The sequence below is a fragment of the Oncorhynchus masou genome, chromosome 7 (genome assembly GCF_036934945.1).
Source record: "Oncorhynchus masou masou isolate Uvic2021 chromosome 7, UVic_Omas_1.1, whole genome shotgun sequence".
NCBI lineage: Eukaryota > Metazoa > Chordata > Actinopteri > Salmoniformes > Salmonidae > Oncorhynchus > Oncorhynchus masou.
The window spans coordinates 6729690-6739272 of NC_088218.1; the positions used below are offsets into that span (position 1 = coordinate 6729690).

At 46.4% G+C, this 9583-nt stretch overlaps 1 pseudogene; it reads right to left on the bottom strand.

Moving 5' to 3' along the window:
• Positions 1-6903, bottom strand: part of LOC135542931 (receptor tyrosine-protein kinase erbB-4-like) — a 255714-nt pseudogene extending 248811 nt beyond the window's left edge.
• Between the last annotated feature and the right edge of the window lie 2680 nt (positions 6904-9583).

A 9583-nucleotide genomic window follows, 5' to 3' on the forward strand; every position in this document is an offset into this window, starting at 1 on the left:
GTAACCTTCCACAGGACGCTGGAGCTAACGTAGGCTAATGCCGTTAGCACGAGGTTGTAGGTAACCTTCCACAGGACGGTGGAGCTAACGTAGGCTAATGTCGTTAGCACGAGGTTGTAGGTAACCTTCCACAGGACGGTGGAGCTAACGTAGGCTAATGCCGTTAGCATGAGGTTGTAGGTAACCAGAACATTTCCCAGGACATGGACATATCTGACTTTGGAGAGTGGAAAGCTTAAATTCTTGTTAATCTAACTGCACTGTTCAATGTACAGTAGCTGTTACAGAGAAATAATACCATTCTATTGTTTGAGGAGAGTGCATCATTTTGAACATGAAAAGTTATTAACAAACAAATTAGGCACATTTGGGCAGTCCTGATTAAATCAAATTGAACTGGCGATGAATATGTAGTGAGGGCCAGCCGACTAGAGCATACAGGTCGCAGTGGTGGGTGGTATAAGGTGATTTGGTAACAAAACGGATGGCACTCTGATAGACTGTATCCAGTTTGCTGAGTAGAGTGTTGGAAGATTTTTTGTAGATGACAATGCCGAAGTCGAGGATCGGTAGGATAGTCAGTTTTACTAGGGTAAGTTTGGCGGCGTGAGTGAAGGAGGCTTTGTTGCGAAATAGAAAGCCGATTCTAGATTTTATTTTGGATTGGAGATGTTTAATATGAGTCTGGAAGGAGAGTTTACAGTCTAGCCAGACACCTAGGTATTTAAAGTTGTCCACACATTCTAAGTCGGAACCGTCCAGGGTAGTGATGCTAGTCGGGCGGGCGGGTGCAGGCAGCGAACGGTTGAAAAGCATGCATTTGGTTTTACTAGCGTTTAAGAGCAGCTGGAGGCCACGGACGGAGTGTTGTATGGCATTGAAGCTCGTTTGGAGGTTAGTAAGCACAGTGTCCAAGGAAGGGCCAGAAGTATACAGAATGGTGTCGTCTGCGTAGAGGTGGATCAGTGAATCGCCCGCAGCAAAAGCGACATCATTGATATATACAGAGAAAAGAGTCGGCCTGAGAATTGAACCCTGTGGTACCCCCATAGAGACTGCCAGAGGTCCGGACAACATGCTCTCCGATTTGACACACTGAACTCTGTCTGCAAAGTAGTTGGTGAACCAGGCGAGGCAGTCATTAGAAAAACCAAGGCTATTGAGTCTGCCGATAAGAATACGGTGATTGACAGAGTCGAAAGCCTTGGCCAGGTTGATGAAGACGGCTGCACAGTACTGTCTTATATCGATGGCGGTTATGATATCATTTAGTACCTTGAGCGTGGCTCAGGTGCACCCGTGAACGGCTCGGAATCCGGATTGCACTGCGGATTCGAAATGGTCAGTGATCTGTTTATTAACTTGGCTTTCGAAGACTTTAGATATGCAGGGCAGGATGGATATAGGTCTGTAACAGTTTGGGTCTAGGGTGTCACCCCCTTTGAAGAAGGGGATGACCGCGGCAGCTTTCCAATCTTTAGGGATCTCATACGATACGAAAGAGATTGAACAGGCTGGTAATAGGGGTTGCAACAATGGCGGCGGATAGTTTTAGAAAGAGAGGGTCCAGATTGTCTAGCCCAGCTGATTTGTACGGGTCCAGGTTTTGCAGCTCTTTCAGAACATCTGCTGTCCGGATTTGGGTGAAGGAGAGGCTGGGGAGGCGGAGCTGTTGGCCGGGGTTGGAGTAGCCAGGAGGAAGGCATGGCCAGCCGTTGAGAAATGCTTATTGAAATTTTTGAATATCATGGATTTGTCAGTGGTGACTTGGGAGGTGCTGGGAGGAGGTGCTCTTGTTCTCCATGGACTTTACAGTGTCCCAGAACTTTTTGGAGTTAGAGCTACAGGATGCGAATTTCTGCTTGAAAAAGCTAGCCTTTGCTTTCCTGACTGACTGCGTGTATTGGCTCCTGACTTCCCTGAACAGTTGCATATCGTGGGGACAATTCGATGCTATTGCAGTCCGCCACAGGATGTTTTTGTGCTGATCAAGGGCAGTCAGGTCTGGAGTGAACCAAGGGCTATATCTATTCTTAGTTCTGCATTTTTTGAACGGGGCATGCTCATTTAAGATGGTGAGGAAATTACTTTTAAAGAAAGACCAGGCATCCTCGACTGACGGGATGAGGTCAATATCCTTCCAGGATACCCGGCCCAGGTCAATAAGAAAGGCCTGCTCGCAGAAGTGTTTTACAGAGCTTTTGACAGTGATGAGGGGTGGTTGTTTGACCGTGGACCCATAGCGGATACAGGCAATGAGGCAGTGATCGCTGAGATCCTGATTGAAAACAGCGGAGGTGTATTTGGAGGGCAAGTTGGTCAGGATAATGTCTATGAGGGTGCCCATGTTTACGGATTTAGGGTTGTACCTGGTGGGTTCCTTGATGATTTGTGTGAGATTGAGGGCATCTAGCTTAGATTGTGGGACTGCCGGGGTGTTAAGAATATCCCAGTTTAGGTCACCTAACAGAACGAACTCTGAAGCTCGATGGGGGCGATCAATTCACAAATGGTGTCCAGGGCACAACTGGGAGCGGAATTATTAGAAGTTAGAAGTTAGAAGTTCAAACTGTTTGGGTATAGACCTGGAAAGTATGACAGAACTTTGCAGGCTATCTCTGCAGTAGATTGCAACTCCTCCCCTTTGGCAGATCTATCTTGACGGAAAATGTTGTAGCTGGATATGGAAATCTCAGAATTGTTGGTGGTCTTCCTGAGCCAGGTTTCAGGCATGGCAAGGACATCAGGGTTGGCAGAGTGTGCTAGGGCAGTGAGTAAAACAAACTTAGGGAGGAGGCTTCTGATGTTGACATGCATGAAACCAAGGTTTTTTCGATCACAGAAGTCAACAAATGAGGGTGCCTGGGGACACGTAGGGCTTTGGTTTACCTCCACATCACCCGATTAACAGAAGAGGAGTAGGATGAGGGCACAGCTGAAGGCTATCAAAACTGGTCGCATTGGGGACAAAGAATAAAAGGAGCAGATTTCTGGGCGTGGTAGAATAGATTTAGGGCATAATGTGCAGACAGGGTTATGGTGGGGTGCGGGTACAGAGGAGGTAAGCCCAGGCACTGAGTGATGATAAGAGAGGTTGTATCTCTGGATAAGCTGGTTATAATGGGTGAGGTCACCGCATGTGTGGGAGGTGGAACAAAGGAGGTATCAGAGGTATAATGAGTGGAACTAGGGGCTCCATTGTAAACTAAAACAATGATAACTAACCTAAACAACAGTATACAAGGCATATTGACATATGGGAGAGCTAGCTGAAACAACGGGTGAGACAACAACAGCTAATCAGCTAAAACAACAACAGGTAAAATGGTGATGAGGGGCAGAGAGGGTCGGTTATCTACACACAGAGCCTGAGTTCGCAGCTGGGGCCGACAGATAAACAAACAAACAAACAAAAAAATAAAATAATAATAATAAAATACAATAGTTCATTGGATCAGTCAAGCTTTGCACATACACTGATGCCATCTAGACAAAATCTAAATTGCACCTGGTCTGGAATAATACTTTATGGCCTTTCTCTTGCATTTCAAAGATGATGGTACAAAAAATACAAAAGAACAGTTGTTTTTTCTTTGTATTATCTTGTTCCAGATCTATTGTGTTATATTTTATGACATTCGTTTCACAGTTCCACAAACGTCTAAGTGTTTCATTTCAAATGGTACCAAGAAAATGCATATCCTTGCTTCAGGTCCTGAGCTACAGGCAGTTAGATGTGGGTATGTCATTTTAGGCAAACATTGGAGGAAAAAAAGGGGCTAATCCTTTTAAAGTTCCTGCAACAACTGACTGAAGGGGGCTGATATTAGAGTCCAACTTCAGTGTGACCAAACGTATGACAAGTCTAATAAAGACTGTGGGGACGAAACTGTTGTTTCAGTCACTTCACTGCAGAGGAACAGGACTCAAAGCGACTCTGGAGCAAATCTGGGAGTAAAGAAAGCTTCTGAACTCCCAAACGAGCAGGGCTTCTTTGCCCTCAGTGACTGGCAGGTGTAACCTTATAAAAGGCTGTATAATAGTAGATAAGAGCTATAGTACAGCATGGTACCACTGTGTAACCTACAGTCTGACTGACATCACTAATAACCCTTCCAATCACTCAGTTCCCTGTAGGCATCTTCCCACAATTACTAGACAGTCTGAGGATTTAGTGCGTTGTTCTTGATTTAGTGCATTGTTCTAGATTTAGCTCATTGTTCTTGATTTAGTTCATTGTTCTTGATTTAGTGCGTTGTTCTAGATTTAGTGCATTGTTCTTGATTTAGTGCGTTGTTCTTGATTTAGTGCGTTGTTCTTGATTTAGTGCGTTGTTCTTGATTTAGTTCATTGTTCTTGATTTAGTTTGTTGTTCTTGATTTAGTGCGTTGTTCTTGATTTAGTGTGTTGTTCTTGATTTAGTGCGTTGTTCTTGATTTAGTGCATTGTTCTTGATTTAGTGTGTTGTTCTTGATTTATTGCGTTGTTCTTGATTTAGTGCGTTGTTCTTGATTTAGTTTGTTGTTCTTGATTTAGTGCGTTGTTCTTGATTTAGTACGTTGTTCTTGATTTAGTGCATTGTTCTTGATTTAGTGTGTTGTTCTTGATTTAGTGAGAAGGTGAATTCACCAATTTGTAAGTCGCTCTGGATAAGAGCGTCTGCTAAATGACTTAAATGTAATGTAAATGTTGTTCTTGATTTAGTGCATTGTTCTTGATTTATTGTGTTGTTCTTGATTTAGTGCGTTGTTCTTGATTTAGTGCATTGTTCTTGATTTAGTTTGTTGTTCTTGATTTAGTGCGTTGTTCTTGATTTAGTGCGTTGTTCTTGATTTAGTGTGTTGTTCTTGATTTAGTGCGTTGTTCTTGATTTAGTGCATTGTTCTTGATTTAGTTTGTTGTTCTTGATTTAGTGAAAGAAGGAAGGGATGGCGGGATGGGTGTGAATGTCAGAAGTTCAATTGAATCATAGTAATTATCATCGTCATTATCATCATTTTCATAGTCATAACCATCCCCACTTCCTGTCCTATCTGGTCTGGCTGTAACCAGAGGGCTCTGAGACACTTCATCAGTAATCATCAGCCCAGGAGAGAGAGGAGGGCAGTTTCAACCAGGATATCAACATGCATGACAACCGTCTCAAAGGGAATATTCCCTGTCAAGTTGGCCGAGAGGATCTTTTCCTCCGGCGTTGCCCCAGTTACTGTTCCTAAGGTTTTGACCGTGTTTCTCTCTCTTTTTCTGAATGTGTTTAATCAACCCCCTCAATTACATCTGTTTGGACAACAGAAAACAGTCTATGATATTAGACATATTTTATCATCTCATGTGGTTAGCTCTGATAGGATGCGAAAACGTTTCTCCTCCATCATCCTCTGCCAGTTTCCCCGGAAACGCGAGGCGTCAGTGTACTGTTGGTGGTCCTTACGGGTCAGGTGGTACTTAGCGGCACAGTGTGATATCATTAACCCCGCTACCACCTTTGCCGTGTCACACCGCCATCAACCCCCTCACCCTGTGGACCGGCGCAGCCATGAAAGCGGGTGTCTCCACGGCAACAGCGTACCTCCAGATATCCCTTATCAATCCCCCAGATGCCTAATTGTTGCACTAATGATGCGATGCCTGATGGAACTGTTTATGGTTTTCATTTTCCCCGACGTCGGAGCGCGGTAATTAGTGGCACACCTCAGATCATTAAACAGCATGGGGGGCCCGGGAGGGTGGGAGGTGGGGGAGAGGGGAGGTGGGCACACCGGGGAGAGAGGAGAGGACCCATGCTGTGCTGAGATAGGCCTAGTTAGGGAGCTTTATGTTCATAAAAACAAATGAAAAAAATAAAAAAATAAAATGATGTTATTCCAGGCCTCCTCGATCCTCACACCGGGTCCTCTCCTCTCTCCCCATGTGCAGCCCGTAGATCATTTTATGCAGCACCAGTTTACCAATTATAAAAATATGTGCTAAAATATCCAGAGTGCTGAAATGAACAACATTTGATTCATAAACTGCCAATAGAAATAAACACATTATTCATGACTTTTTCACACTGCAACAGGTGGCTTCAGGTCTACCATTCATTTTTGACCAACAACAATCCATCAGCAGCATCCGGTCAAGCTGGACTCACCTTGAGGAAGGAGAGGTTGCGGTTCCGGTCGATACTGGTGATCTCCAGGTTTCCCATGACCACCTCACAGTTCTCATAATGCTTCTTCAGGGTGCGGTACTGCTGGTCCAGGTCTGACAACGTGCTCAACTTGTTCTCCGTTCCAGGGCAAACTGCAGGGAGAGAGAGAGAAACAGATGGATACAAATAAATCTCACAATTCAACTTAACTACAAAGCGAATTCAATGTCATTCAACAATTACACACTGCAGAGCATTAGAGAGGGTCTCTACAGTAGAGAGTCACTGTAAATAAGGTTTTGTTCTTACTAACTTAGTTAAAGAAGGTTCCAATTTAAAAGAGAGAGACAGAGAGAGAGAGAGAGAGAGAGAGAGAGAGAGACAGAGAGAGAGAGAGAGAGAGAGAGAGAGAGAGAGAGGGAGAGAGAGAGAGAGAGAGAGAGAAAGAGGGAGAGAGACGGTGATAGACAGAGAGAGAGAGAGAGAGAGAGACAGACAGAGAGAGAGAGAGAGAGAGACAGAGAGAGAGAGAGAGAGAGAGAGAGAGGGAGAGGGAGAGAGAGAGAGAGAGAGAGAGAGGGAGAGGGAGAGAGAGAGAGAGAGGAGATACTGAAGATACAGAAGGAAAGAGCGGGATGAGGAGAAAGTGAAGTAGAGAGAAAGGAGCAGGGAGAGAGCAGAGGTGTTAATGTCAGCGTGGAGAGCTCCAGACCTGACCCTTGACAATGACAGAGCTTGGAGAGGTGGAACACTTGATTCCTCAGAGGCATTGACCTACAATACCGTCTCTCCACAATCACACCCACTTCTAATGAAATAAATTATAATGAAGTTCATTGACCTTTACAGAAGGTTTGACTGCTGTCTTCTCATTACCTCTGATATTACAGGTCTTTGGTAGTATTAGTGGTGGCCGTGCCCATGTGGTGGATGACATCACTGGTAATAATGAAAACGAGCAATAACAATGAGTGTGTGAGGGTGGAATGGAGTAGCCCCCTACCCTCTCCCCCCAACCACCACTCCTAGCCCCTACCCCTCTCCCCCAACCACCACTCCTAGTCCCCCTACCCTCTCCCCCAACCACCACTCCTAGTCCCCTACCCTCTCCCCCAACCACCACTCCTAGTCCCCTACCCTCTACCCCCAACCACCACTCCTAGTCCCCTACCCTCTCACCCCAACCACCACTCCTAGTCCCCTACCCTCTCACCCCAACCACCACTCCTAGTCCCCTACCCTCTCACCCCAACCACCACTCCTAGTCCCCTACCATCTCACCCCAACCACCACTCCTAGTCCCCTACCCTCTCACCCCAACCACCACTCCTAGTCCCCTACCCTCTCACCCCAACCACCACTCCTAGTCCCCTACCCTCTCACCCCAACCACCACTCCTAGTCCCCTACCCTCTCACCCTCAACCACCACTCCTAGTCCCCTACCCTCTCACCCCAACCACCACTCCTAGTCCCCTACCCTCTCACCCCAACCACCACTCCTAGCCCCCTACCCTCTCCCCCAACCACCACTCCTAGCCCCCTACCCTCTCCCCCCAACCACCACTCCTAGTCCCCTACCCTCTCACCCCAACCACTACTCCTAGTCCCCTACCCTCTCACCCCAACCACCACTCCTAGTCCCCTACCCTCTCCCCCCAACCACCACTCCTAGCCCCCTACCTTCTCACACCAACCACCACTCCTAGTCCCCTACCCTCTCACCCCAACCACCACTCCTAGTCCCCTACCCTCTCACCCCAACCACCACTCCTAGTCCCCTACCCTCTCACCCCAACCACCACTCCTCGTCCCCTACCCTCTCACCCCAACCACCACTCCTAGTCCCCTACCCTCTCACCCCAACCACCACTCCTAGTCCCCTACCCTCTCACCCCAACCACCACTCCTAGTCCCCTACCCTCTCACCCCAACCACCACTCCTAGTCCCCTACCCTCTCACCCCAACCACCACTCCTAGTCCCCTACCCTCTCACCCCAACCACCACTACTAGCCCCCTACCCTCTCACCCCAACCACCACTCCTAGCCCCCTACCCTCTCACCCCAACCACCACTCCTAGCCCCCTACCCTCTCACCCCAACCACCCCCCACCCCCCAGATTCCCAGCTGCTATTCCTGGGTAGAGGAGGAGGGTGGCTACCATGGAGCTCCAGGGGTTAACAGGTCCTGGCACATCCCCTTTATCCCTCTAGCCTCTCCACTGGACATGACACCTCATTACAAGCACCTATTTCCACCCATCAAACACCTTCTCTGATGAACTGGCAGCTGCCACTACGGCCAAAGGCACTACGGGAGGATGTATGTGTACATTTGTACCAGAGAGAGTCATTAACACAGAAAGTGTTCATTCATTTTTTTTTTTACCTTTATTTAACTAGGCAAGTCAGTTAACAATAAATTCTTATAAACAAAGACGGCCTACACCGGCTAAATCCTAACCCAGACGACCCTGGGCCAATTGTTTGCCACCCTTTGGTTGGTTGTGATACAGCCTGCAATCGAGCCATGGTCTGTACTGATTCCTCTAGCACTGAAATGCAGTGCCTTAGACCTCTGGACCACTCGGGAGCCAGAACACAGAGAGAGAGAGAGAGAGAGAGAGAGAGAGAGAGAGAGAGAGTCAATAACACAGAGAGAGAGAGTCATTCAAACAGAGAGAGAGAGAGTCATTCAAATAGAGACAGAAACATTAACACAGAGAGAGACTCATTAACACAGAGAGAGTCATTAACACAGAGAGAAAGTCATTAACACATAGAGAGAGAGTCATTAACACACAGAGAGAGTCATTCAAACAGAGAGAGGTTTATTAACACAGCGAGAGTCATTAACACAGAGAGAGAGAGTCATTAACACACAGAGAGAGTCATTAACACAGAGAGAGAGTCATTCAAACAGAGAGAGGTTCTTAACACAGAGAGAGAGTCATTAACACAGAGAGAGTCATTAGAGTAAAAAGAGAGAGAGAGTCATTAAAACAAAGAGAGGATCATTAACACAGAGAGAGTGTCATTAACACAGAGAGAGAGTCATTAACACAGAGAGAGAGTCATTAACACAGAGAGAGATAGTCATTCAAATGGAGAAAGAGTCATTAACACAGCGAGAGAGTCATTAACACAGCGAGAGACTCATTAACACACAGAGAGAGAGTCATTAACACACATAGAGAGAGAGAGTCATTCAAATGGAGAAAGAGTCATTAACACAGCGAGAGAGTCATTAACACAGCGAGAGACTCATTAACACACAGAGAGAGAGTCATTAACACCTTATTAAGTTATGGGTTCTATCTTTCAGTCCCCACTGCTAAACATAGAGACCAACATTACAGTAGGCAAACATAGAGACCAACATTACAGTAGGTAAACATAGAGACCAATATTACCGTAGGTAAACATAGAGACCAACATTACAGTAGGCAA